The sequence below is a fragment of the Mustela erminea genome, chromosome X, assembly GCF_009829155.1.
Source record: "Mustela erminea isolate mMusErm1 chromosome X, mMusErm1.Pri, whole genome shotgun sequence".
Lineage (NCBI taxonomy): Eukaryota > Metazoa > Chordata > Mammalia > Carnivora > Mustelidae > Mustela > Mustela erminea.
The window spans coordinates 105,463,554-105,491,254 of NC_045635.1; the positions used below are offsets into that span (position 1 = coordinate 105,463,554).

General features: G+C 37.3%; 1 long non-coding RNA gene across 1 annotated transcript; it reads left to right on the plus strand.

The window, feature by feature from the left end:
- Positions 1-1,030: 1,030 nt before the first annotated feature.
- On the plus strand, positions 1,031-23,537 carry LOC116583149. The gene is made up of 3 exons (XR_004282630.1): positions 1,031-1,061; positions 5,665-5,669; positions 23,473-23,537. It is a non-coding gene; the product is annotated as an uncharacterized LOC116583149 (long non-coding RNA).
- Positions 23,538-27,701: the final 4,164 nt, after the last annotated feature.

The following is a 27,701-nucleotide window of genomic DNA, read 5'->3' on the forward strand; positions in this document are numbered from 1 at the left end:
CTGCGAAGAGAGTTTGACTTCTCATTGTCAATTTGGATACATTTTCTTTCTCTTTGTTGTCTGATTGCTGTTGCTAGGACTTCTAATACTATGTTGAACAAGAATGGTGAGAGTGGGCATCCTTGTCATGTTCCTGATCTCAACGGGAAGGCTGCAAGCTTTTTCTCATTGAGTATTATATTTGCTGTGGGTCTTTCATAGATAGATTTTATGAAGTTCAGGAATGTTCCCTCTATCTCTATACTTTGAAGCATTTTAATCAGGAACGGATGCTGGATTTTGTCAAATGCTTTTTCTGCATCAATTGAGAAGACTATGTGGTTCTTCTCTTTTCTCTTATTGATTTGCTCTATCACATTCATTGATTTGTGAATGTTGAACCATCCTTGCAACCCAGGGATGAATCCCAACTGGTCATGGTGGATAATCTTTTTAATGTACTGTTGGATCCTGTTTGCTAGGATCTTGTTGAGAATCTTAGCATCCATATTCATCAGTGATATTGGTCTGATATTTTTTATGGTCTTTGCCTGGTTTGGGAATCAAGGCAATGTTGGCTTCATAAAAAGCGTCTGGAAGTTTTCCTTCTGCTTCAACTTATTGAAACAGCTTTAGGAGAATAGGTGTTATTTCTTCTTTGAAAGTTTGGTGGAATTCCCCAGGGAATCCGTCAGATCCTGGACTTTTTTTTTGAGGGGGGGGGTTTGACCACTGCTTCCATCTCCTTACTAGATATTGGTCTATTCAGGTTGTCAATTTCTTCCTGGTTCAATTTTGGGAGTTTATAATTTTCCAGGAGTGCATCCGTTTCATCTAGGTTGCTTAGCTTATTGGCATATAATTGTTGATAATAAGCCTATGCAACCACCAAGCCAACACTGCAGGAAATATTAAGGGGGGTTCTATAAAAGAGAAAAAATCCTGAAAATATCATTGAACAGAAATATAGAGACAATCTACAGAAAGAAAGACTTCAAAGGTAACACGATGTCAGTAAAAATGTATCTAACAATAATCACTCTCAATATGAATGGCCTTAATGCACCCATAAAATGACACAGGTTTGCAGATTGGATAAAACGACAGGACCCATCCATATGTTGTCTACAAGAGACCCATTTGAGCCTAAAGATACACCCAGACTGAAAGTGAAGGGATGGAGAAGCATCTTTCATGCCAATGGGCCTCAAAAGAAGGCTGGGGTAGCGATTCTCTTATCAGATAAATTAGATTTTAAACTAAAGACTGTAGTTAGAGATACAGAAGGACACCACATAATTCTTAAAGGGACTCTCCACCAAGATGATCTAACAATTGTAAATATCTATGTCCCCAATATGGGATCAGCCAATTACATAAGAAAACTGTTAATCAAGATAAAGAGTCATATTGATATGAATACATTAATAGTAGGAGATCTTAACATGCCTCTCTCATTAGTAGACAGATCATTGAAGCAGAAAATCAATAAAGAAACAAGAGCATTGAATGACACATTGGACCAGATGGACCCCAGAGATATATATAGAACATTCCACCCTAAAACAACAGAATACTCATTCTTCTCAAGTGCACATGGAACCTTCTCAAGAACAGACCACATACTGGTTCGCAAATCAGGACTCAAACAATACCAAAAAACTGAGATTATTCCCTGCATATTCTCAGATCACAATGCTTTGAAACTGGAGCTCAATCACAAGGAAAAGTTTGGAGGGAACTCAAACACCTGGAAGCTAAAGACCACCTTGCTTAAGAATGCTTGGATCAACCAGGAGATCAAAGCAGAACTGAAACAATTAATGGAAACCAATGAGAATGACGACACTTTGGTCCAAAACCTATGGGATACAGCAAAGGTGGTCCTAAGGGGGAAATACATAGCCATCCAAGCCTCCCTCAAAAAAATTTGAAAAATCCAGAACACAGCAGCTGTCTCTACACCTTAAAGAACTGGAGAATCAACAACAAACCAAACCAACTCCACACATAAGAAGCAAAATCATCAAGATTAGGGCTGAGATCAATGAGGTAGAAACCAGAGATACAGTAGAACATTTCAATGAAACTAGAAGCTGATTTTTTGGAAGAATCAGTAAGATCAATAAACCATTGGCCACACTAATCCAAAATAAAATCGAGAAAGCCCAAATTAATGAAATTATGAACGAAAAGGGAGAGATCACAAATAACATCAAGGAAGTAGAAACAATCATCAGAAGTTATTATCAATAGTTATATGCCAATAAGATAAACATCATTAACTTTTGATGTAGAGTTCCATGAGTCATTGTTTGCATAAAACACCCAGTGCTCCGTGCAATCTCTGCCCTCTAGATTTTAAAGAGATTAGCAATGCAAAAACTCAATATTCATTAACACTTTTACCTGAGAAATTCACACAACTCATTAGACTTTTATAAAACTTAAACATAGGTAGTTATTAGAGATAGTAACTCTAATCTATCAGGAAAGAACTGGCTTTCATTCATCCAATTATAGTAAATCACCAATTAAACTATTTTTTTCTATCAACATACAAGAAACAAAGTTCCTTTAGTATTATCAGTTGACTGTCATTTTAAAAGTTTCTCCTAGCACAATTTATAAAATAAATTTCCATTGTTATTTCTACAATGCAATTAAATTATTAGCTTTTTGGGGATGCCTAGGTGACTCAGTGAGTTAGAGCCTCTGCCTTTGGCTCAGGTCATGATCCCAAGGTCCAGGGATCAAACCCCACAACAGGCTTTCTCCTCAGCAGGGAGCCTGCTTCCCCACCTCTCTCTCTGCTTGCCTCTCTGCTTACTTGTGATCTATCTAGCAAATAAGTAAATAAAAGCTTTAAAAAATTATTAGCATGCTTGACATCTAATACCTATTCATAAAAGCGCCTAAATCATACATGTACAGATCAATTGATGATCACAAAGTGAGCCAATGCATGTAACTACCATTCAGAATCAAGAAATAGGATACTCTCAGTCTCTTAATCCCTCCATGTTCTCTCCCAGTCATTATCACTCTCTTTTATAAGAATTCAAAGTATTACTTCATGTCTTTGAATAAGATTTGAATTTCATTAAAGGAAATACTTTTCAAAAAAATATGTACTGTGCTTTATAAAGCACTAATCAAAGTCCAAAAATCCTTTATTATTGGCTTTAGGGAATCCTAAGATAACCATTATTTGATTATTCCATAAAGAGGAAGGTGAGATAAAAAAAATCCACCAAACTTCATTTCTTCTGAATACCAAGCTTCCAGATTTGTTATCCTCAAATTTTGTCTATCTTTTTGGGCACAAAACATCAACTGAACTTACATATTCACTTGAAACTATTTCTACTTTGGGAGACACTGCAGAGAAGAAACAAAGCTGATGACTATTCAATTCCCTCATGTTATGTTTCATTATTTACCTCTCTTGGAGAAGGATGTTGCAGCACTATATCGCTAAGATAAGGACAGCTTTGAAGAATAATGCCAATGAATCCAACACTTCCAATATCAACATTCCATATTTTATTTCATCCCCTAGCACCCATTGTCCTCTGTGTTCAGAAAAACTGTATGACCAAAAATGTTAAAGCACCAATTAGGAGAAAATTTCAGGTAAATCAATCACAAACCAAAATTGACATTACAGATAAGAGACAAAATTGCCAGAAAAATTTACCTTATGGAGTTCTGTGCCACTGGCCATTGTTTTGTTTTTAGTCTCTCTTGTTTCTAACTGGTGGTATTTGAGCAAAATGCCAACTCCTCCCTTTCCTCCTTCTCTGACATGTATACTGGATACTCATCAGACACTAACTGAATTACGTGACCCCTCTCAGAAATGTTGAAGCTCCCAGAGTGCCATTAACTATGATCTATGGAGGCTCTTGTAGAAACTAGACAAAGTAAAATTATAGTGGTATGCTGGTGCCATTCTAATTAAAAGTCTGTCATCTTTGCCATTATAAACATCTATTCCCTGCACTTTATAACTCAATAGAGAGAATTTGCCTTGCAGTCAATAGAGTAGCTGAGAGAGTGTCAGTCTTTCAAATATTTTGTTTTAAATCTCATAGACAGTAAATAAAATCTATGTGGCTATTATGCTATTGTAAAAGATTGTGTCTGTGTGTGTGTGTGTGTGTGTGTGTGTGTGTGTGTATACAGAGGACTGTGATTTTATCTTATAAGACTTGATTTGAAAGAGAAGAAAATAATGAGCATTTTTTAAAATGTGGAAGTTTAGGAAGCAAAAAAGCCAGACAAAAATGTGATCTAAATCAGTTATAAGGTTATAATCATCACATTTCTGTGCTTGTATTTTATCCAACTGTCTTCATTTCTGGTTCAGATAATTTAATTATGATTACTATCTTTTCTAAACTTTATATTGTTATTTAGGTTAGTAAAAGAGAGAAATGGATTCTAATTTGATGACATTCTCAATGGTAGTGAATATTTTGCAAAATCTAGAAAATAGTTTGTTACCTCTCTGATTATGTGGTCCTAATTTTTTTATTATTATTATTTTTTCTTTAAATAGACAATGGGTTGGAAGCCTGTGGTCTGCAAGTCATGAACTATAAAAGTTCTCAAAACTTTTAACAGTGGGTTGGCTGTTTATTAAGTAGGGTGTCCACTGCTAAGCCTCTCAGAGACCAAGAATAATGGGTGCTAATTATGAGGGCCTGCTTTGTGCAGTCTGCTTGATAGACACTTTATATTTTTATTATCACAATAACCCATCAAGCCTACTCTTTTTTAATCTCATTTTATGTGAAGCGAAACAGGTCTTAGAGAAATTAAGGATGACACAGGGCTACAGAGCTGCTGGCAAGTATATGAAGTATCAGATTCACTGTGGCTCCCATACCTATAAGATTTTCCTTCATGATAATTTGGAAAAGTTCAGTTCTTTGGGAGGAAAGGAAACCAACACTTGTTGAAAACCCATACTGCACCAGGACACTTTTATTATGCATGAACCAAGACATTTTGAAGTATAATAGTATTTTTTTTAAATTTTTATTTATTTTTAAATTTCTTTCCAGGGTTCAAGAATTCATTGTTTATGCTCCATACACAGTATTCCATGCAATACATGCCCTCCATAATACCCACCACCAGGCTCACCCAACTTCCCCCTTCCTTCCTCTCCAAAACCCTCAATTTGTTTCTCAGAGTCCAGAGTCTCTCATTGTTTGTCTCCCCCTCCAATTTTCCCCAACCCACTTCTCCTCTCCATCTCCCCATGTCCTCTGTGTTATTCCTTAATCTCCACAAATAAGCGAAACCATATGATAATGACTCTCTCTGCTTGACTTATTTCACTCAGCATAATCTCCTCCAGTCCCATCCATTGACACAAAAGTTGGCTATTCATCCCTTCTGATGGAGGTATAAAATTCCATAGTATATATGGACCATATCTTCTTTATCCATTTGACGGTCGAAGGGCATCTTTGTTCTTTCCATAGTTTGGCGACTGTGGCCATTGCTGCTATGAACATGGGGGTACAGATGGCCCTTCTTTTCACTACATCTGTATCTTTGGGGTAAATACCCAGTAGTGCAATTGCAGGGTCATAGGGTAGCTCTATATTTAACTTTTTTTTTCAAAGATTTTATTTATTTATTTGTCATAGAGAGAGAAGCAAGAGCGAGCACAGGTAGACAGAGTGGCAGGCAGAGGCAGAGGGAGAAGCAGGCTCCCTGCCAAGCAAGGGGCCCTATGTGGGACTCTATCCCAGGACACTGGGATCATGACCTGAGCCGAAGGCAGCCGCTTAACCAACTGAGCCACCCAAGTGTCCCATCTATATTTAATTTCTTAAGGAATCTACACACTGTTCTCCAGTGGCTGGACCAACTTGCATTCCCACCAGCAGTGTAAGAGGGTTCCCCTTTCTCTACATCCTCTCCAACACCAGTTGTTTACTCTCTTGAAAATTTTGGCCATTTTAACTTGTGTAAGGTGGTATCTCAGGGTGGCTTTGATTTGAGTCTCCCTGATGGCTAGTGATGAGGAACATTTTTTCATGTGTCTGTTAGCCATTTGTATGTCTTCTTTGGAGAAGTTTCTGTTCATATCTTCTGCCCATTTTTTGACATGATTACCTGTTTTGTGTGTGTTGAGTTTGAGGAGTTCCTTATAGATCTTGGATATCAGCCCTTTGTCTGTACTGTCATTTGTGAATATCTTCTCCCATTCCGTGGGTTGCCTCTTTGTTTTGTTGACTGTTTCCTTTGCTGTGCAGAAGCTTTTGATTGGGAGGGAGACAAACCATAAGTGACTCTTAATCTCACAAAACAAACTGAGGGTTGCTGGGGGGAGGGGGTTTGGGAGAAGGGGGTGGGATTATGGACACTGGGGAGGGTATGTGCTTTGGTGAGTGCTGTGAAGTGTGTAAACCTGGTGATTCACAGACCTGTACCCCTGGGGATAAAAATATATGTTTATAAAAAATAAAAAATTAAAAAAAATAAAAATAAAATAAAATAAAAATAAAATAAATAGGAAATAGAGAAGCTTTTGATCTTGGTAAGTCCCAAAAGTTCATTTTCTCTTTTGTTTCTTTTGCCTTTGGAGATATACCTTGAAAGAAGTTGGTGTGGCCAGTGTCAAAGAGGATATTACCTGTGTTCTCCTTTGGGATTCTGATGGATTCCTGCCTCATGTTGAGGTCTTTAATGCATTTTGAGTTTATCTTTGTGTATGGTGTAAGAGAAAGGTCGAGTTTCATTCTTCTACACATAGTTGTCCAATTCTCACAGCACCATTTATTGAAAAGACTGTCTTTTTTCCACTCTATATTTTTCCCTGCTTTGTCAAAGATTATTTGACCATAAAGTTGAAAGTCCATATCTGGGTTCTCTACTCTGTTCCACTGGTGTATGTGCCTCTTTTGTGCCAGTACCATGCTGTCTTGGTGATCATAGTTTTGTAGTAAAGCTTGAAATCAGGTAATATGATGCCCCCAGTTTTGTTTTTCTTTTGCAACATGTCCTTAGCAATTCGGGGTCTGTTCTGGTTCCAAACAAATTATAGGATTATTTGTTCCAGCTCTTTGAAAAATGCCAGTGGAATTTTCATCGGGATAACATTGAAAGTATAGATTGCTCTAGGCAGTATAGACAGTTTAGCAATGTTTATTCTTTTGATCCATGAGCATGGAGTGCTCTTCTATCTTTTTGTGCCTTCCTCAATTTCTTTCATGATTGTTCTGTAGTTCCTTGAGTACAGATCCTTTACCTCTGTGGTTAGGTTTATTTCCAGGTATCTTATGATTCTTGGTGCTATAGTAAATGGAATCAATTCTCTAAGTTCCTTTTCTATATTTTCATTGTTAGCATATAAGAAAGCAACTGATTTCTGTACATTGATTTTTTATCCTGCCACATTACTGAATTGCTCTATCAGTTCTAGTACTTTGGAGGTGGAGTCTTTTAGGTTTTCCATATAAAGTATCATGTCATCAGTGAAGAGAGAGTTTGGCTTCTTCACTGCCAATTTGAATACCTTTTATTTCTCTTTGTTGTCTGATTGCTGTTGCTAGGCCTTTTAGTATTATGATAAACAAGAGTGATGAGAGTGGCCATCCTTGTCATTTTCCTGATTTCAAAGGGAAGGCTCACAGTTTTTTCCCCTTTGAAGATGATATTTGCTGTGTCTTTTTCATAGATGCATTTTATGAAGTTGAGGAATGTTCCCTCTATCCCTATACTTTGAAGGCTTTTTTAAATCAGGAACAGATGCTGTATCTTCTCAAATGCTTTTTCTGCATCAATTGAGAGGACCATGTGGTTCTTCTCTCTTCTATTACTGATTTGTTCTATCACATCTATTGATTTGTGAATATTGAACCACCTTGCATCCCAGGGATAAATCCCACCTGGTCATGTTCAATACTTTGTTTAATGTACTGTTGTATCCTACTAGCTAGGATCTTGTTGAGAATCTTAGCATCCATATTCATCAGGGATATTGGTCTGAAATTCTCCTTTTTGGTGGGGCCTTTGCCTGGTTTGGGGATTAGGGTAATGCTGGCTTCATAAAAAGTCTAGAAGTTTTCCTTCTGCTTCAATTTTTTGAAACAGCTTCAGGATAATAAGTATTATTTCTTCTTTGAATGTTTGGTAGAATTCTCCAGGGAATCTGTCAGGTCCTGGGCTGTTGTTTTTTGGGAAGTTTTTGATCACTGCTTCAATATCATTACCACATATTGGTCTATTAAGGTTGTCAGTTTCTTCCTGTTTCACTCTTAGAAATTTATAGGTTTCCAGGTTTCCATTTCATCTAGGTTGCTCAACTTATTGGCATTGATGTTGATAGTAATTTCTGATGATTGTTCCTATTTCCTTAGTGTTAGTCATAAGGTGTCCTTTTTCATTCACAATTTTATTAATTTGGGTCCTTTCTCTTTTCTTTTGAATTAGTTTGGCCAATGGTTTATCAATCTAATTGATTCTTTCAAAAAACCAGCTTCTAGTTTCGTTGATGTGTTGTACTGTATCTCTAGTTTCTATCTCATTGATCTCTACTCTAATCTTGATTATTTCTCTTCTTGTGTGTGGGGTTGGCTTAATTTGTTGTTGATTTTCAGTTCTTTAAAGTGTAAAGAGAGCTGGTGTATTCTGGATTTTTTTCAATTTTTTTCAATATTTTTTTTTGGGGGGGGGAGTCTTGGATGGCTATGTATTTCCCACTTAGGACTGTCTTTGCGGTATCCCATAGATTTTGATGGAAGTGTCTTCATTCTCATTGGTTTCCATGAATTGTTTAACTTCTTCTTTGACTTCCTGGTTGATCTAAACATTCTTAAACAAGGTGGTCTTTAGCTTTCAGGTGTTTGAATTTCTTCCAAACTTTTTCTTGTAGTTGAGTTCCAGTTTCTAAACATTGTGGTCTGTGAATATGCAGGAAATAATCTCAATCTTTTGGTGTTGGTTGAGTCCTGATTTGTGACCCAGTATGTGGTCTATTCTGGAGAAAGTCCCATGCACACTCAAGAAGAATGAGTATTCTGTTGTCTTGGGGTGGAATGTTCTGTATATATCTATGAGGTCCATCTGGTCCAATGTGTCATTCAACGTTCTTGTTTTCTTCATTGATTTTCTTCTTGGATGATCTGTCTATTACTGAGAGTGGTGTGTTAAGATACCCTACTATTAATATATTCATATCAGTATGTCTCTTTATTCTGATTAAAAGTTGTCTTATGTAGTTAGCTGTTTCCATTTTGGGGGCATAAATATTTACAACTGATAGATCTCCTTGGTAGATAGACTCTTTAAGAATGATATAGTGTCCTTCTTTATCTATGACTACAGCCTTCAGTTTAAAATCTAATTTATTTGATATGAGAATCACTACCCAGACCTTCTGTTGAGGTCCATTGGCATGAAAGATGTTTCTCTATCACTTCACTTTCAGTCTGGATGTATCTTTAGGTTCAAAATGGGTCTCTTGTAGAGAACATATGGATGGGCCCTGTTGTTTTATCCAATCTGAAACCCTGTGTCATTTTATCAGATTGCTTAGGGTGTTCATGTTGAGAGTGATTATTGAGAGATATGGTTTTATTGGCATCATGTTGCCTGTGATGTCCTTGTTTCAGAGATTGTCTCTGTAAAATGCCGGTTTTATGACACTCTTGGATACTTCCTTCTTTTATAGAACCCCTTTTGTATTACCTGTAGTGTCTTCTTGGTGGTCACATAGTCTTTTAAACCTTGCCCATCTTGGAAGCTCTTTAACTCTCCATCCACTTTGAATGTCACCCTTGCTGAATAAAGTATTCTTGGCTGCATGTTATTTTCCTTTAGGGCCCTGAATATGTCTTACCAGCCCATTCTGACTAGTCATGTATCTGTGGACAGATCTGACATTATTCTGATGGGCCTTCCTCTGTCTGTAAGGAATCTCTTCCCCCTAGCTGCTTTCAAGAGCTCCTGTTTAAAATGACAATTCATCATTTTCACAGTCAGCAGTCTTGATGACTTTGTAGGTTCTATGATCTTAGGGGGCACCCTTTCTTCCCCTATGACATGAACACTGGTTCCATTCCCCAGATTGGGAAAATTTTCATGGAGAATTTGTTCACCTATACCTTCCAGTATTCTTTCTTTTTCTTCCCCCTCAGGAATACAATAATTCTGATGTTGGAAAGTTTCATGGTGTCATTTATTTCTCTAATTCTGTTTTCATGGCTTCTAAGCTGTTTGTTCCAGGCCTACTCCTGATCCTTTTTCTCTATCAGTTTGTCCTCCAGATCACTAATTCTATCTTCTGCCTCAGTTACCCTAGCTGTTAGAGAATTTAGATTAGATTGAACTCCTTGGTAGAATTTTTAACTTCTTCCCTGGTGGCTTTCACTTCTGCCCTGTTGTCATTGATGATTTTCTCCAACCTAGCCATTGCCTGGATAATTGCTAGCATGAATTCCCTATCCAACATATTATTTATGTCCATATCCTATAGCTCTAATGGAGAGGACATAGTCTCTGAATTTCCCCTCTTTTGGGCATTCCTCCTCCTAGTCATTTTGGTGAGAGATGCCTGAGGGGATGTGTAGCTGAATATATCAAGCATGATCCAGGCAAGGTGCACCTTGGAACACTTCTGAGCAATTGGGGGTCCCCACCAAAAAGAAGGAGACAGAAAGAGACAGAAAAGAGAGAGAGAGAGAAGACCCAGCCAGAAATGGGCCCCAAAGTTAAGATTTATAAAGTATACAAACAAAAACAGACAAATAAAAAGACCAACAAATGTAAATGACAAGAAAAAAAAACCCACCCAAAATGAACCCCAAGTATAATATTTATATACTACCAGAACAAAAACAAATACACAGAAACACTGATAGAAGAAAAAGATTGGAGCATGTTTCTAAATCCTCAGTGTGAGGGAGGAAGGTTATTTTGATTCTTCCTGGGTGTACCTTGATATCTTTGTTAAATGACTCAACTCTCCCGAGATAAAGGGAAATTAAAACTGGTTTATATATAAGGGTAATATTGATTGGGAAAAGAGGATTACCTTGAAGCTTATCTCTATATGAATACTAAAAAATGGAAAAGCCAAAGAAAAACACAAGTATATGTATCAAAAAACTTTAAGTTAAAAGGTTATTATGGAATTTGTTGTACTGAACCTCTCCTTGTGATGATAGCTAGGTTAAAAATTATTAAAAAAAATAAATAGAATGAGAATAGTGGAAATAAGTTAAAAATAAAAATTGTATCTATGAAGTATACAGGTTTTAGGGCAATACAGGGAGCTTAATATATTCTTTACCCTGGATATTGGGGTTTTACAGTTTTATGAGGACCCTGTGGTGGTTGTCCTCTTGGTTTTTTTTGGCTGGCTTTCTGGTGGAGAGGCCTGTCACGTGGTTTTTCAGGCAGTCTTGCTAGAGTTGAGTCCTCCTGTGCATTATAAAGGGGTTGGGCTCTGAGGAAACCATTTTTTTCTGGCTTTTGTTCTCTGGAGTTTGATTTTTTTTTCTCCCCTTGGTGGCTTTTGGTGGTTCTTTGGAGGTTTAGAGGAATGCAAACTACACCCAGACCTCTGTCTCAGACAGAAGCCTCAGTCTGTTTTCCTCTGGGTGGCCCAGAGCACATAGACCCCCCACCCCTACCACCTCCCACCTGCAGAGCATGTCCTCAGCCACAGTCTCAGGTGCCACAGGAGCTCCAGCTTGTTTCTGTAACCTGGTGTTACTAAAACCATGAGCAATATTAGTCCAGAGAGCCCACTTCCATGGCTGCCTTTGCCACGGCTCTCTGGGCAGGTCCAGACCACCAGAGAGATCCCAACTAGAGATAGGGCACTGAGATTTTCACATTGACCTAGGCTGGGAGTGTTCAGACTCTTGCCAATCTTAGAGAGCACAGGCTAGCACCCTAATGGACGTCTCTCAAGGGAGGGTGTGGAGAGCGACTCAGACCCTGGTTGTGCAGCATGTATGCAGAGTGCAAAAGACTGTGGTTCTAGAGAGCACCAACTAGTGTCCACACCAGATTCTCACTTGTGTTACCGCCACACTGACACTCTCACACGCACTGGCTACTCAGGGACCATGTCCTGTATGCTTCACCACACTCTCTCTCTCTGGCACAGTGACAGCAGTGGCTGTCCTGGGTCCTTGGGCTTAAGCCTGAGTCCATAACCACCCACTTCCACTAATTTCCCCTTAAGATATTTTGCTCTTTTGGAGTGTTTTTAACCTGGCTCCAAGTTAATGCTGGTCCCCAATCATAGGGAACTCCCATATTGCAGTATTACTTTCCAATGGGTCATTTCTGGTGGCTCCCTTCCCCTTTTGTTTATCTTCTGATACTAGTCTGACGTTCTCACTCCACTTTACTTGTCCACTGGCATCTTCTGCCCCCATAGAGATCCAGAAGTGTATAATCCTACATCTCAGGCTGATTTCATAGGTGTTCAGAGTGTCCTGGTAGATAATCAGCTCATTTTAGGGTACTGGTTGAAACAGGGTCTCCTACTTCTCCACTATCTTGCCCTCATCCTCCTATAACAGTAATTTTAATTTTTATAAGAAGTTACAAATTATGACATGACATGGATGGAACTAGAAGACATTATGCTAAGTGAAGTAAGTCAATCAGAGAAAAACAGCTATCATATGATTTTTCTGATATGAGGAATTTGAGAGGCAGCATGGGGGGTTGTGGGGTGAAGGGAGGGAAAAATGAAACAAGATGGGACAGGGGAGGGAGACAAACCATAAGACACTCTTAATCTCAGGGGACAAACTGAGGGTTGCTGGTGGGATAGGGTGGTTGGGTGATGGACATTGGGGAGAGTAAGTGCTATGGTGAGTGCTATGAATTATGTAAGACCAATGATTCACAAACCTGAACCCCTGAAACAAACAATACATTATATGTTAAGTTAAAAAGTATAAAAAAGAAAATCAAATATGCAATAATAATTTATGTATGTATATTTGTGCTTTTCTGGGTTTAAGGTTGTGAGTAAATGGAAGGCTAAAAGAAAATATTTCATAATGTCAAGAGAATTTCATTTCTGAATGCAGAAATAAATGATATTGTTGCATTTAAAAAAAGTATAAAAAAGAAGTTGCAAATTAGATATTACTTATAATTCACAGATAAACTGAGTCTGAGAATGATTAATTGATGTCATTAAATAATTTGCTTGAGGCTTCTTATAGAGTTAGGCTTAAGTATGTCTAATTATAAAACCAATGCTTTTTTTCTCTATAAAACTGGACTTTGATTTCTTAAATGTAATACTCTAGTCACAAAAGAAAAGTGATTATAGGATTAATTCAGTCATGTTTTCACATTTCCATTCAATTTATGACTATTTACAAACACATACTCAATATATATCAATCACTATGTTAGGCACCAAGTTGTTCCTAGGATGCTTGTTGGTTGCTTACATGCAGTTCTATATTTGTACTCTCATGTTTTTTTTTTTCTTTTTGCTTTCAGCTTCTCTTTCAACTATGCATAAATCAGTATTTCACAACAAGCAATTTATGAATCACTTATTAAAAAAAAAAGTTCTCTGAGTAACAAAAGGTCCTATAGCCAAATAAGTTGGAGAAATGTTACATGCTATACCACATTCTTAGAGATTCACAACAAACAGTAGCATACTAAAACTTTGCACAATCTTACAGGAATGAAATCTGTTTTAAACATTGGATAACTCTGTATAACTTCCTTGCTTTCCATGTAATGCCTGTTAGCATTCCACAAAATTAGTGGATTCCACAAAATCCAGACAGCATGCTATAAGAAATGCTGGCCTAGCTCATTAATGGTACTGCTTATCCCAGAACTAAACTGCTTGCCAACATCCTTGCAGTAATATATAACTCATTTTTAATAATGTAATTATTCAGGTATTTGTAATGTCATCACTTTATAATGCCAAGTTAATGAAATATAAATCAAATAAGGAATTTGATTAATTCTATATATCTTGAGCTTTGTGCAAGTATTGCTTTTCTTGAAGACCACATAGATTATTCTAAAGAGAACACATTTTAATAATGTTCTATATATACACTGTGTTTTAAAAAAATAATAGACAGGCTTACTATTCTTAACATTATTGAACTTATTATTATTGATTTTGATCACCTTTTATATACCTGTTGGCCATTTGTATGTATGTCTTCTTTGGAGAAAAATCTGTTTAAGTCCTTTGCCTATTGTTAATTGAATTATTTCGTTGTTTTGTTTTTTGTTTTGCTATTGAATTGTATGAATGAGTTCCCTTTTCACTGATTATCAAGAAAGTTCAAATCAAAATTACAATAGGATATAGCCTCATGCCTGTTAGGATGACCATTACTTAAAAGGCAAAAGATACCAAGGGTTATCTTGGTGGAAGATCTGGAAAAAAAGGGAACCCTTGTGCACTATTAGTAGGGATGTAAATTGGTACAACCTTTATGGAAGAACAGTATGGAGATTCCCCCCAAAAGTAAAAATAGAACTACCATGTGATCCAGCAATTCCACTTCTAGGAATAAGTATCTAAAGGAAATGAAATAAATATCTCAAAAAGTTATCTCTACTATCATGTTCATTGCAGCTTATTCACAATACTGAACATATGGTAACATATGTGTCCACTGATGAATGAATAGATAAAAAAATGTGGGTTACATACACAATGGAATATTATTCAGCTATGAAAAATAAGGGAATCTTACAATTTGTGACAAAATAAATGAACCTGGAGAATATTATGGTAAGTGAAATAAGCCAAAGACAAATACCCTATGATTTCACTTTTATGTGGAATATAAAAAAGTAGAACATATAAAAGGAAAGAGTAGAATCATGGTTGTCGGAGACTGGGAATGGGGTAATAGATATTGGTCAAAGGATACAAACTTTCAATTATAAGATGAATGAGGTCTGGAGATCTAATATATAGCATGTTGATGGTGGTGTTGTGATTTATAATAATATATACTTGGTCTTTGGCCCTGTTTGTAGCTCAGAGTTTTAAAACACTTGGAATCTCCTAAGTGTGAAGAAACAAAGAACATTTATTTTAGGGGTGGCTGGGTGGGACTGTTGGTTAAGTGTCTACCTTTGCCTTTGGTCATGATCCCAGGGTCCTGGGATCTAGCCCTGTGAGGGCTCCCTGCTCAGTGGGAGCTCCCTGCTCAGTCCGCCCCTGCCTATGCCTCTCCTCCCATGCTCTCTCTTTCACTCTCTCTCAAATGAATAAAATCTTTGAAAAAATTATTTTAATAAATGATCCATGAATTGCTTATTGCTAAATACTGGTTTATGGTGATATAGGTGTCTTTGTTATATTAGTGAGGTGGTTTTAGAATGCCCCTAGGTCACCTAAAGAGGGGACTGTTGCCAAAGGAGCCAACCCTGTGATTGGAGGATTGAAACTTCAAGGCAATCCCTTGACCTCCAGGAAGGGAGGAGGGATGGAGGTTTAATTGATACCAATGGTCAAAGATTTTATAACCATGCTTATGTAATGATGCCTCCATCAACACCACAAAGAACTAGGTTTAGAGAGCTTCTATGTTTGTCAACACATGGAAGTGCAGGGAAAACAAAGCACCTAGAGAGGGCATAAAATCTCTGCATTATTTTCCCATGCCTTGACCTATGTATATCCTCCATCTAGCTATTCCTGAATTATATATTTTTGCAATAAATCAATGACTTAGTAAGTATAATGTTTTTCTGAGTTCTGTGAACTGCTCTAGCCAATTAAGCCCAAGGACGGAAGTACTGAAGCTTCTAATTTAAAACTTGTCAATCAGAAATACAGGAGACAACCTGGACTTGGAATTGTCATCTGAAGTTAGGCAGAGGGCTGGGAGGCAGTCTTGTAGACCTGACTCCTTAACATATAAGATATTACAAAGTTTCCAGATAGATAGTGTCAGGATTGAGTTAAATTGTATGACCCTCACCTGTATCAAAAGATTGCTTGTTGGTATGAGGAAGCCCCCCGCCATACACACAACCACATGTTGGAATTAATGAGCAGAAACTTTAGTGACTTCAGTTAATTACATCATATTTTATACCTGAAATTTGCTAAGAACATAGATCTTAAGTGTTGTCACCACACACACACACACACACACACACACACACACGTAACTATGTGAGGTGATGTATATGTTAATTAGCTTTATTATTACATATAATAAATTATCACATTATACCCTCTGAATACACATATGTGATTTTTAATCTGTCAATAGTATTTTAATAAAGTTGGAAAATATTAAATTAACCTATTAATTTACACCAAATTTTATTGAATATAGTTATTATTACAAAAAATTAAGTGATATTGATTCCTCAGAAATAAGCAAAACATTATTTATATCCACTGTTTCCATAAATTATGTTTAAGGCAATAAACATAGCTGCTTAGGAAATTTGCATTTTATCTTTAAACCTGTGCATCAGATATTTATTTTAATTCATAGCTAAAAATGTAAACTCATATAACAAACTTGGTGAGAAATAATTTCCCAATCTCCAGGTGAACCACCTTCCACAAGTCTTCTTCTACAATGATTAGAGAAAATCAGCTGATTAGGTACAATGAAGTAAATATTTTTTATCTAGTTATAGACCAAAATCTAAACAACTTTCACACAATACTAATGTAATCAGATAATACAGTGGTTGTAAAGGTTTGATGGATAAGAAATTTGGGTGGCTTACAAAGTTGCTTCATAGTAGGCTGACATAGCTAATGTTTTCACTTTTCAAATGATAGTACTGGCTTAAAAGAGTAATAGAAAAATAAAATCAATGTATATTGGAACATTAGTGATGAACATAAGAAACTGAAACATAAGAAAGTTTATAATATTAGAATATTAGAATGTATAATATTATGGCTGATATTGTATACTAATTGACATGTACCATTTCAGACTTAGGTGTTTAATGTTACACCTTGAACTATATTGGGAAATGAACTAAAATTTTATCTTGTAATTCTGGCTACAAAGGAAACTATTGTATTGTTTGTTTTATGTACTTCTGATCTTGCAAATGTAGGTCAGTTTAGTAGTTGAGGAACACTGTTGAAATCTGCTCTTTTTTCAGTCTGCTTTACATGGAAGTTATTTTTATGAGAAAAAAAAGTAATGTACCTACTGAGAGAATCCCACTTAACCGAAAGAAAACCAAGAAGTTATCTTTATATTATGTAAGTAAAAATAATGGCAGTATTTTTAATATTTACCTTCTTGACTTTAAGTGGCCAGTTGTCTCTATTCATTCACAAACAATGAGCTATATTCCCTCTCTTAACTCCTGAATGAACTTCAAATCAAATGTTAGTTCGTTAAAAATAACAATCAGTAGGTAGAAATACTGCCAAGAGGAGCTATATAAAGGCATCCAAAAAACACCTGAAGGAATTAGCAATGATGGGAGCTCAGTGGAAATTGCATGCTGGTGATTAATTGGCTCCCTGCCATGCTCTTACCTTCTGCCTTCACCATAATTGAGAAGATTCTCTTGGGAACAGAGCCTGTTTACAGATAATCCAAGATGCCACAGGAGGTCACCAGGCTAAGAGTGGTAAGCCTAGTGCTTGGGGCTTCTGTGCTGGAAATCATAAATGACTACTAGATTAATGACATTATATATAGTGCACTATCTCATTAGTCATCTCTGCAACTACAGTAGGCAAACATTGTATTATTATCCCATTCTATAGAACAGATAGTCTTTTACTAGGTAACATTTCACACTGACTCATCCATGAGGAGTTAATATACTTTGGAGCATCATAATTCTGGATACCAGGCTTTCTTCTGCCACTTTTTGCAGCCAAGGGTGGTTTGATTTAAAAAAAAAAAAAAGGTTTCTGAAACTCCATTTTTTAAAAATATTTTTTATTTATTCATTGGGCAGACAGAGATCACAAGTAGGCAGAGAAGCAGGCAGAGAGAGGAGGAAGCAGGCTCCCTGCTGAGCAGAGAGCCTGATGCAGGGTTCGATCCCAGGACCCTGGGATCATGACCTGAGCTGAAGGCAGAGGCTTAACCCACTGAGCCACCCAGGTGCCCCTGAAACTCCATTTCTTAATCTTTAATGTGTGTGTGTGTGTGTGTGTGTGTGTGTGTATACAGCTTACATTACAGAGTTATCAGGAGTAAAGGAGATGATGCATGTAACTACTAAATAAAGGAGATGATGCATGTAACAACTAAATGTATTACCTTGCTTCTAGTAAGTGCTCAATGCCCGAAAATAATATATTTTATATTTTTACCAAAACTTGTGTGAAATATTATTTTTAAAAGATGTTTATTATTTATTTTAGTTTTGAGAGAGAGAGCACAGAGGAGAGTGAGAAGGAGAAGCATGCTCCCTGCTGAGCAGGGAGCCCAGTGCTGTGCTCAATCCCACAACCCTGAGATCATGACCTGAGCCAAAGACAGACGCTTAACCAACTGAGCCACCCAGTTACCCCTGAGGTATTATTTCTAAGATTATTTCCACAAAATACATGAACCTCAGGCACCTCGGTGGCTCAGTTGGTTAGGCAACTACCTTCAGCTCAGGTCATGATCCTGGAGTCTCAGGATCGAGTTCTTCATCAGGCACCTACTCAGCAGAGAGTCTGATTCTCCCTTTGACCATCCGCTCTCATGTTCACTCTGTTTCTCTCTCTTTCAAATAAATTACAAACCTCAGTAGAAAACTATATAGTAAATCACCTGAGCATATGCATATAGATAATTATAGGTCATAATTTCAGTGAATCACTATTTTTATAATTTTAGCATTACTCAGCATGATTTTCCTATGTAGTTCCTGTAGTCCTGTAGAGAAGTAGAGTAGCATACTGGTTAAAATACATCTCAGAGTTCGACAATCTGTTTGAACTATCTAGGAACTATCATTTACTAGCAGGCTAAGTTCGGACAATTATTTAGACTTTATGAGCTTCAATTTCCTCATTTAAACAAATGAAGATATTATCGTTATTACTATTAAATGAGACAATATGTGTAATGTTCCTTGTTCATAGTAACTACTCAATATATAGTAGCTATTATTATTCTTCCCTCAACAAAGTCCATCTGTATTAGTATCATATTGCTCCCATACCAAACCACCACAAAGTGGGTGACTTAGATTAACACAAGTTTGTTTTCTTATAATTATGTAGTCTGACATGGGTCTCACTGGGCTAAAAATCAAGGTATTGATAAGGCTGTGTTCTCTTCTGAAGGCTCTAGGGGAGAATTATCTTCCAATTTCATTCATATTGTTGGTAAATTCAGTTCATTGTGGTTATAAGACTGAGCATCCTGTTTCCTCACAGGCTATTAGCCTAGAGACATTCCTGCTTCCATAGATCACCAGTATTCCTTGTTTTGTGGACTCCTCACTCCATCCTCAAGATCAGCAATAATGGGCTAAGTCTTTCTTACACATCGAATCTCTCCTGCCATACTTTCATCATATCTCTGATTGATTCATCAGTTTCCCTTTTCTATTCCTAAGGGCCATTGTGATTACATTGGGTCTACTTGTATAATGCAGGATCATCTTCCTATATTTGAGGTTTTTCACCTAAACTCCATTTTTTTTTTCAGAGTTTCACTTGCCATGTAGCATAAAAAATTTACAGGTCTCGAAGTTAAGACATGGACATAGTTGGAGTGAGAGGAGCATTATTCTGCCAGACACACTGTAAGATGACATTTTCCAGTTCCTTATGAAATGTGTACTTACAAAAATAAATTCAGAATTTTATGCACATGCCATCAGCACTTAAAAGTAAAACTTTTTGGTTATTGTGAAGAGGTAAAAGTATGCCTCAGTTATTTAAGATAATTATAATTATACTTTGAATAATCATATAGTGAATGTGTAAATATTGAGAGCTATTTGACACATTGAGAGAATTTATTTTCTTAAGTTTATATTTATACCACTTCTCAAAAAGTTACCATGTAATAAAGGAATGCCTACAATCTACTCTTAATTGTCAGAACAAGTCCTGGATAATTGAGATAAAAGCAATACATTTCCTTACACTATGGGCAAAAATTCTCTAAATTTATAATTGTAACAAGAAGCTTATTTCATCACTTTCATAGTGAATTTTCTATTTCTACAAATCAAGCATTGATTATAACTCTTGCAAATGTATTTAAGATGAACTTAGAATAAATATAGATAGTTTTCCAAGTGAATGATAATAACAAATAATAAATAGAAAGTAGCTATCATTTGCCAGACTTTCTCTAAGTAATGAGAATTAAAAGGGAAAAAACAAACAAACAGATATGACATGCTCGGTATGGAACACAGATAAATGAAGAGATCATTTGGATTCAGTGTGTTACAGATGTTGATAGAGGTATGCACTAGGAGCAGTAGGAACACAGAGGGCTAAACCAGCTTCTGAGTAGTAGATCAGAAATTTTAAATGGGGAGGAGAGGCATGATGACAGAGAAGTAGGAGACCCTGTTTCAACCAGTGCACTAAAGTGAGCTAATTATCTACCAGAACACTCTGAAGACCCACTGAAGTCAGCCTGAGATGTAAGATTATACACTTCTGGATCTCTGTGGGGACAGGAGATCAACCGTGGAGAGGTAAAGCAGAGTGGGTATACTTGGACTGATATCAGAGGATAAGCAGAAGGGGGAGGGAGACACCAGAAGCAACCCACTGGAAAGTAATACCCCAATAAGAAATTTCCCTCTGATTAGAGACCAGCATTAACTTGGAGTCTGGCTAAAAACACTCAAAAAGAGCAAAAGACCTTAAGGGTCAACTGGTGGAATCGAGTGGTCATGGGCATGGGCTTAAACCCATGGTACCAGGATGGCCACCACCAGTGACCATCCATGGCAGAGAAAGTGCAGCAGAGCCCCCAGGGTTGTATGGCTTGCAGCACGGCTCAACTGGGCACACTCCCACCCCCACATAAGGGAGTCTGGTGATGGCACCAGCCTGTACTCCCTAGAAATTTTGTGTACTGGGACCAGGGTCTGACCCACTCCCTGCTGGTGACTAAGAAAGCTCTATCTTGGAGCTAGCCAGCAGTCTTTAAGACCAGCCAAGGGTTTGGACTCTCCCAGCTGGGCCCAAAAGGAACTCAGTGCAATCTTCCCCGTGGCAACCTGAGGTCTGAACCCCAGACAGCAGACCCAGCAAAGGCAGCCACTGGAAGTGGGTTCCCTGGACCAATATCACTTGCTGCTTTGGTACAGGGGTGCAGAGACAAGTGGGTACACTGGAGGACCCCCGAGACAGTGACTAGGGATGTGCTCTGCCTGTGAGAAGTTGCATGGTTCAGCAGAGTTTGCAGAAGGGGTGTCTTTGTGTTCTGGACAACCCAGTGGGAAGCAGACCAAGTCTTCTCTCTGAGAAGGAGGTCTGGGTGCAGTTTGCTTTCCTCTAAACTTCTGAAGAACCGCCAAAAGCCACCAAGGGATGAGGGGAACAACCTCCAGAGAACAAAAGCCTGAAAAACCGGTTTCCACAGAGCCCAGGCCCTTGATAGGGGACAGGAGGACTCAACCCCAAGCCAGAATGACTGAAAAACAACAAGGCAGACCCCTCCCCCAGAGAGCCAGCCAAAAGAATGAGAGGACAACCACCACAAGTTCCCCATAAAACTGGAAAATCCCAACATCAGGAGAAAACAATATATTAAGTTCCCTGTATTGCCCTAAAACCTTTATATTTCATAGTACAACTTTCGATTTTAATTCATTCTCACGATTCATGTTCTGCTTAATTTTTTAACTTACCACTACAACTAGAGGTTTAATACAACATATTCCATAATAACCTTTTAATTTGAACTTTTTAATGCATATACCTGTATTTTTCTTTTGCTTTTCTATATTTTAATATGCAAATAGATATAAGCTTCAAGATAATACTCTTTCCCTAATCAATACTATCCCTATATATAAACCAGTTTTAATCTCCCTTTATCTCTAGAAAGTTGAGTCCTTTAACAAATGTATTAAGATATACCCAGGAAGTATCAAAATAGCCTTCCTTGCCCACATTGAGGATTTAAAACCCCCCTCCCATCTTTTTCCTCTGTCAGTGTTTCTGTGTATTTTGTTTTTGTTCTGCTATTATATAAATCTTATACTTGGGGTTCGTCTTGGCTGGGTTCTTTTTTTTTTTTTTTCTTATCATTTACATTTGTCGGTCTTTTTGTTTGTCCTTTTTTGCTTATATACCTTATAAATCTTACCTTTGGAGCCCATTCTGGCTGAGTCTTCTCTTTTATTTCTCCCTCTCTCTTTCTTTTTTTTCTTTTTTCTTTCTTTTTAGTGATGACTTCTGATTGCTCAGAATGCACTTTGTCTGGGTCGCCATTGATATATTTAGCTACACATCCCCTCAACCACCTCTCACCAAAATGACTAGGAGGAGAAACACCCAAAAGAGGAAAAATTCAGAGACAATGTCCTTTCCATTAGAGCTATTGGATATGGACATAAACAGTATGTCAGAAAGGCAATTCAAGCTAACAATTATCCACACAATGGTTAGGTTGGAGAAAACCATGAGTGACAACATGGAATCCATTAGGGCAGAAGTGAAAGCTTCCTGGGAAGAACTTGAAAATGCTATCAATGAGATCTAACCTAATCTAAATACTCTAACAGCTAGAGAAACTAAGGCAGAAGATAGAATTAGTAATCTAGCGGAAAAAAACCTGATAGAGAAAAAGAATCAGGAGGAGGCCTGGATCAAACAACTTAGAAGCTATGAAAACAGAGTTAGGGAAATAAATGATGGCATGAAATGTTCCAGTGTCAGAATTATTGGGATCCCTGAGGGGGAAGAGAAAGAAAGAAGACTAGAAGATATAGTAGAAAAAATTCTGCATGAAAAATTTCCCAGTCTGGGAAATGGAACAGCATTCATGTCCTAGAGACAGAAAGATCACCCCCAAGATCAACGAATCTAGAAAGACCTTGAGATACTTGAATATGAGACTGATGAATCATAATTTTAGACAAGAGCTTTTGAGATCAGCTAGGGGGAAGACATTCCTTAGGTACAGAGGAAGGTCCATCAGAATTACATCACACCTATCCACAGAAACCTGGCAAGCCAGAAGGAGCTGACAAGATGTATTTAGGGCACTAATGAGAAGAACATGCAGCCAAAAATACATTAATCAGCCAGGCTGACATTCAAAATAGATGGACAGATAAAGAACTTCCAAGACTGGCAAGGTTTAAAGAGTATGTGATCATCAAGCCAGCACTACAAGGAATATTAAGGGGGGTTCTATAAAAGAAGAAAGAACCCAATAGTGACATAGAACAGAAATTTACAGACCCAATCTATAGAAATAAGGACTTCACAGGCAACATGACATCAGTAAAAATATATCTTTTAATAATCACTCTCAAAGTGAATGGCCTAAATGTTCCCACAAAAAGGCATAGGGTTGCAGACTGGATAAAATGACAGGACCCATCCGTATGTTGTCTACAAAAGACCCATTTTAAACTAAGGATATATCCGGACTGAAAGTGAAGGTGATTGAGAACCATCTTTCATGCTAATGGGCCTCAAAAAGAAAGCTGAGGTAATGATTCTCATATCAGATAAATTAGATTTTAAACTAAAGACAGTAGTCAGAGATAAAGAAGAGCACTATAATCATTCTTATAATTATAAATATATATGCCCCCATATATGGGAGCAGCCAACTACATAAAACAACTGTTAATCAAGATAAAGAGTCATGTAGATGTGAATACATTGATAGTAGGGGATCTTAACACGCCACTTTCAGTAATAGATCATCCAAGAAGAAAATCAATAAAGAAACAAGAACATCGAATGGCACATTGGACCAGATCGACCTCATAGATATATACAGAACATTCCACCCTGAAACAATGGAATACTCATTCTTCTCAAGTGCACATGGAACTTTCTCCAAAATAGACCACATACTGGGTCACGAATTAGGACTCAACCAATACCAAAAGACTGAGATTATTCCATGCATATTCTCAGACCACAATGCTTTGAAACTGGAACTAAACCACAGGAAAAAGTTTGGAAGAAATTCAAACACTTGGAAGTTAAAGATCACCCTGCTTAAGAATGTTTGGATCAACCAGGAAATCAAAGAAGTTAAACAATTCATGGAAACCAACGAGAATGAAGACACTTCAGTCCAAAAGCTATGGAATACAGCAAAGACAGTCCTAAGAGGGAAATACATAGCCATCAAAGCCTCCCTCAAAAAAATGGAAAAATCCAGAATACACCAGCTGTCTCTACACCTTAAAGAACTGGAGAATCAACAACAAATTAAGCCAACCCCACACACAAGAAGGGAAATAAACAAGATTAGAGCAGAGATCAATGAGATAGAAACTAGAGATAGAGTACAACACATTAATGAAACTAGAAGCTGTTTTTTTGAATCAATAAGGTCGATAAACCATTGGCCAAACTAATCCAAAATAAAAAAGAGAGGACCTAAATTAATAAAATTGTGAATGAAAAGGGACACCTCACGACTAACACCAAGGAAATAGAAGTAATTATCAGAAATTATTGTCAAGAGTTATATGCCAATAAGCTAAGAAACTAGACAAAAATGAATGCATTCCTGGAAACCTATAAACTTCCAAGAGTGAAACAGGAATAAATTGACAACCTGAATAGACCAATATCTAGTAACAAGATTGAGGCAGTGATCAAAAACCTCCAAAGAATAAGATCCCAGGACCTGACAGATTCCCTGAAGAATTTCACCAAATCTTCAAAGAAGAAATAATACCTATTCTACTGAAGCTGTTTCAAAAATTAGAAACAGTAGGAAAACTTCCAGACTCTTTCTAGGAGGCCAGCATTACCTCAATCCCCAAAACAGGCAAAGACCCCACCGAAAAGGAGAATTTCAGACCATTATCCCCGATGAATATGGATGCTAAGATTATCAACAAGATCCTAGCTAATAGTATCCAACAATACATTTAAAAGATTATCCACCTTGACCTGGTGGGATTTATCCCTGGGATGCAAGGGTGGTTCAACATTCACAAATCAATCAATGTGATAGAACAAATCAATAACAAAAGAGAGAAGAACCACATTGTCCTCTCAATTGATACAGAAGAAAACATTTGAAAAGATACAGCATCCATTCCTGATTAAAGTGTTTCAAAGTATAGGGAAAGAGGGAATATTCCTCAACTTCATAAAATCTATTTATGAAAAACCAACAGTGAATATCATCCTCAATGAGAAAAATCTGACAGCCTTACCTTTGAGATCAGGAACACAACAAGGATGTCCACTCTCGCCACTGTTGTTCAACATTGTAGTAGAAATGGGTACCTGGGTGGCTCAGTGGGTTAAGCCTCTGCCTTCAGCTCAGGTTATGATCCCAGGTTCCTGGGATCAAGCCCCACATTGGGCTCTCTGCTCAATAGGGATTCTGCTTCCCTCTTTCTCTCTGCCTGCCTCTTTGCCTACTTGTGATCTCTCTCTGTCAACTAAACAAATAAAATCCTTGAAAAAACCCATAGTACTAGAAGTCCTAGCAACAGCAACCAGACAACAAAAAGAAATAAAAGGTATTCATATTGGCAGTGAAGAAGTCAAACTCTCTCTCTTCACAGATGACTTGATATTTTATATGGAAAAGACAAAAGACTCCATCCCCAAAGTACTAGAACTCATACAGCAATTCAGTAATGTGGCAGGATACAAAATCAATGTACATAAATCAGTTGCTTTCTTATATACTAACAAAGAAAATACAGAAAAGGAAATTAGAGAATAGATTCCATTTACTATAGTACCAAGAACCATAAGATACCTGGGAATAAACTTAACCAGAGGTAAAGGATCTGTACTTGAGGAACTACAGAAAACTCATGAATGAAATTGAAGAAGACACAAAAAGATGGAAGAGCATTCCATGCTCATGGATCAGAAGAATAAACATTGTTAAACTGTCTATACTGCCTAGAGCAAGCTATACTTTCAATACCATTCTGATTAAAATTCCGCTGGCATTTTTCAAAGAGCTGGAACAAACAATTCTAAAATTTGTTTGGAACCAGAACAGACCCTGAATTGCTAAGGAAATGATATAAAGAAAAACAAAACTCGGAGCATCACATTGATTGATTTCAAGCTTTACTACAAAGCTGTGATCACCAAGACAGCATAGTACTGGCACAAAAACACATGGACCAGTGGAACAGAATAGAGAGCCCAGATATGGACCTACAACACTATGGTCAACTAATCTTTGACAAAGCAGGGGAAAATATCCAACAAAAAAAAGACAGTCCCTTCAATAAATGGTACTGCGAGAATTGGACAGCTATGTGTAGAAGAATGAAACTCAACTATTCTCTTATACCATGCACAAAGATAAACTTGAAATGGATAAAAGAACTCAAAATGAGGCAGGGATCTATCAAAATCCTAGAGGACAATATAGGCAGCATCCTCTTCAACACTGGCCACAGCAATATCTTTCAAGATATGTCTCCAAAGGAAAAGGAAACAACATTTGGGACTTCCTCAAGATCAATAGCTTCTGCACAGCAAAGGAAACAGTCAACAAAACAAAGAGGCAATCCATGGAATGGGAGAAGATATTCTCAAATAACACTACAGAAAAAGGGCTGATATCCAAGATCTATAAAGAAATTCTCAAACTCAACACACACACAACAGATAATCATGTCAAAAAATGGGCAGATGTCATGAAGAGACACTTCTCCAAAGAAAACATACAAATGGTTAACAGACACATGAAAAATGTTCGTCATCACTAACCATAAGGGAGATTCAAATCTAAACCACATTGAGATACCACTTTACACCAGTTAGAATGGTCAAAATCATCAAGACAGTAAACAACATATTTTGGAGAGGATGCAGAGAAAGGGGAACCCTCTTACAGTTTTGGTGGGAATGCAAGTTGGTGTAGCCACTTTGGAGAACAGTGTGGATATTCCTTAAGAAATTAAATATAGAGCTACCTTATGACCCTGCAATTGCACCACAGGTATTTGCCCCAAAGATACAGATGTAGTGAAAACAAGGGCCGTCTGTACCTCAGTGTGCATAGCAGCAGTGGCCACAGTCTCCAAACTGTGAAAAGAACCAAGATGACCTTCAATCGATGGATGGATAAAGAAAATATGGTCCATATATAAATGGAGTATTATGCCTCCATCAGAAAGGATGAATACCCAACTTTTGCATCAACATGGACAGGACTGGAAGATATTATGCTGAGTGAAATAAGTCAAGCAGTGAGAGTCAATTATCATATGGTTTCACTTACTTGTGGAGCATAAGGAATAACACTGAGGACATTGAAAGTTGGAGAGGAGAAGTAAGTTTGGGGAAATCGAAGGGGAATCAAACCATGAGAGACTGTGGACTCAGAAACAAACTGAGGGTTTTGAAGGGGAGGGGGTTAGGTAAGCCTGGTGTTGAGTATTATGGAGGGCACATATCGCATGAAGCAATGGCTGTGGTGCATAAATAATGAATTTTGAACCACTGAAAATAAAATAAAATAAAATAAAATAAAATAAAATATATAATAAACAAAACTTTAAAAAAGAGAAAATTTTAAATGGCAGAGTTGAGGTGTGTTATTATAAATAGTATTTAGGGGAAC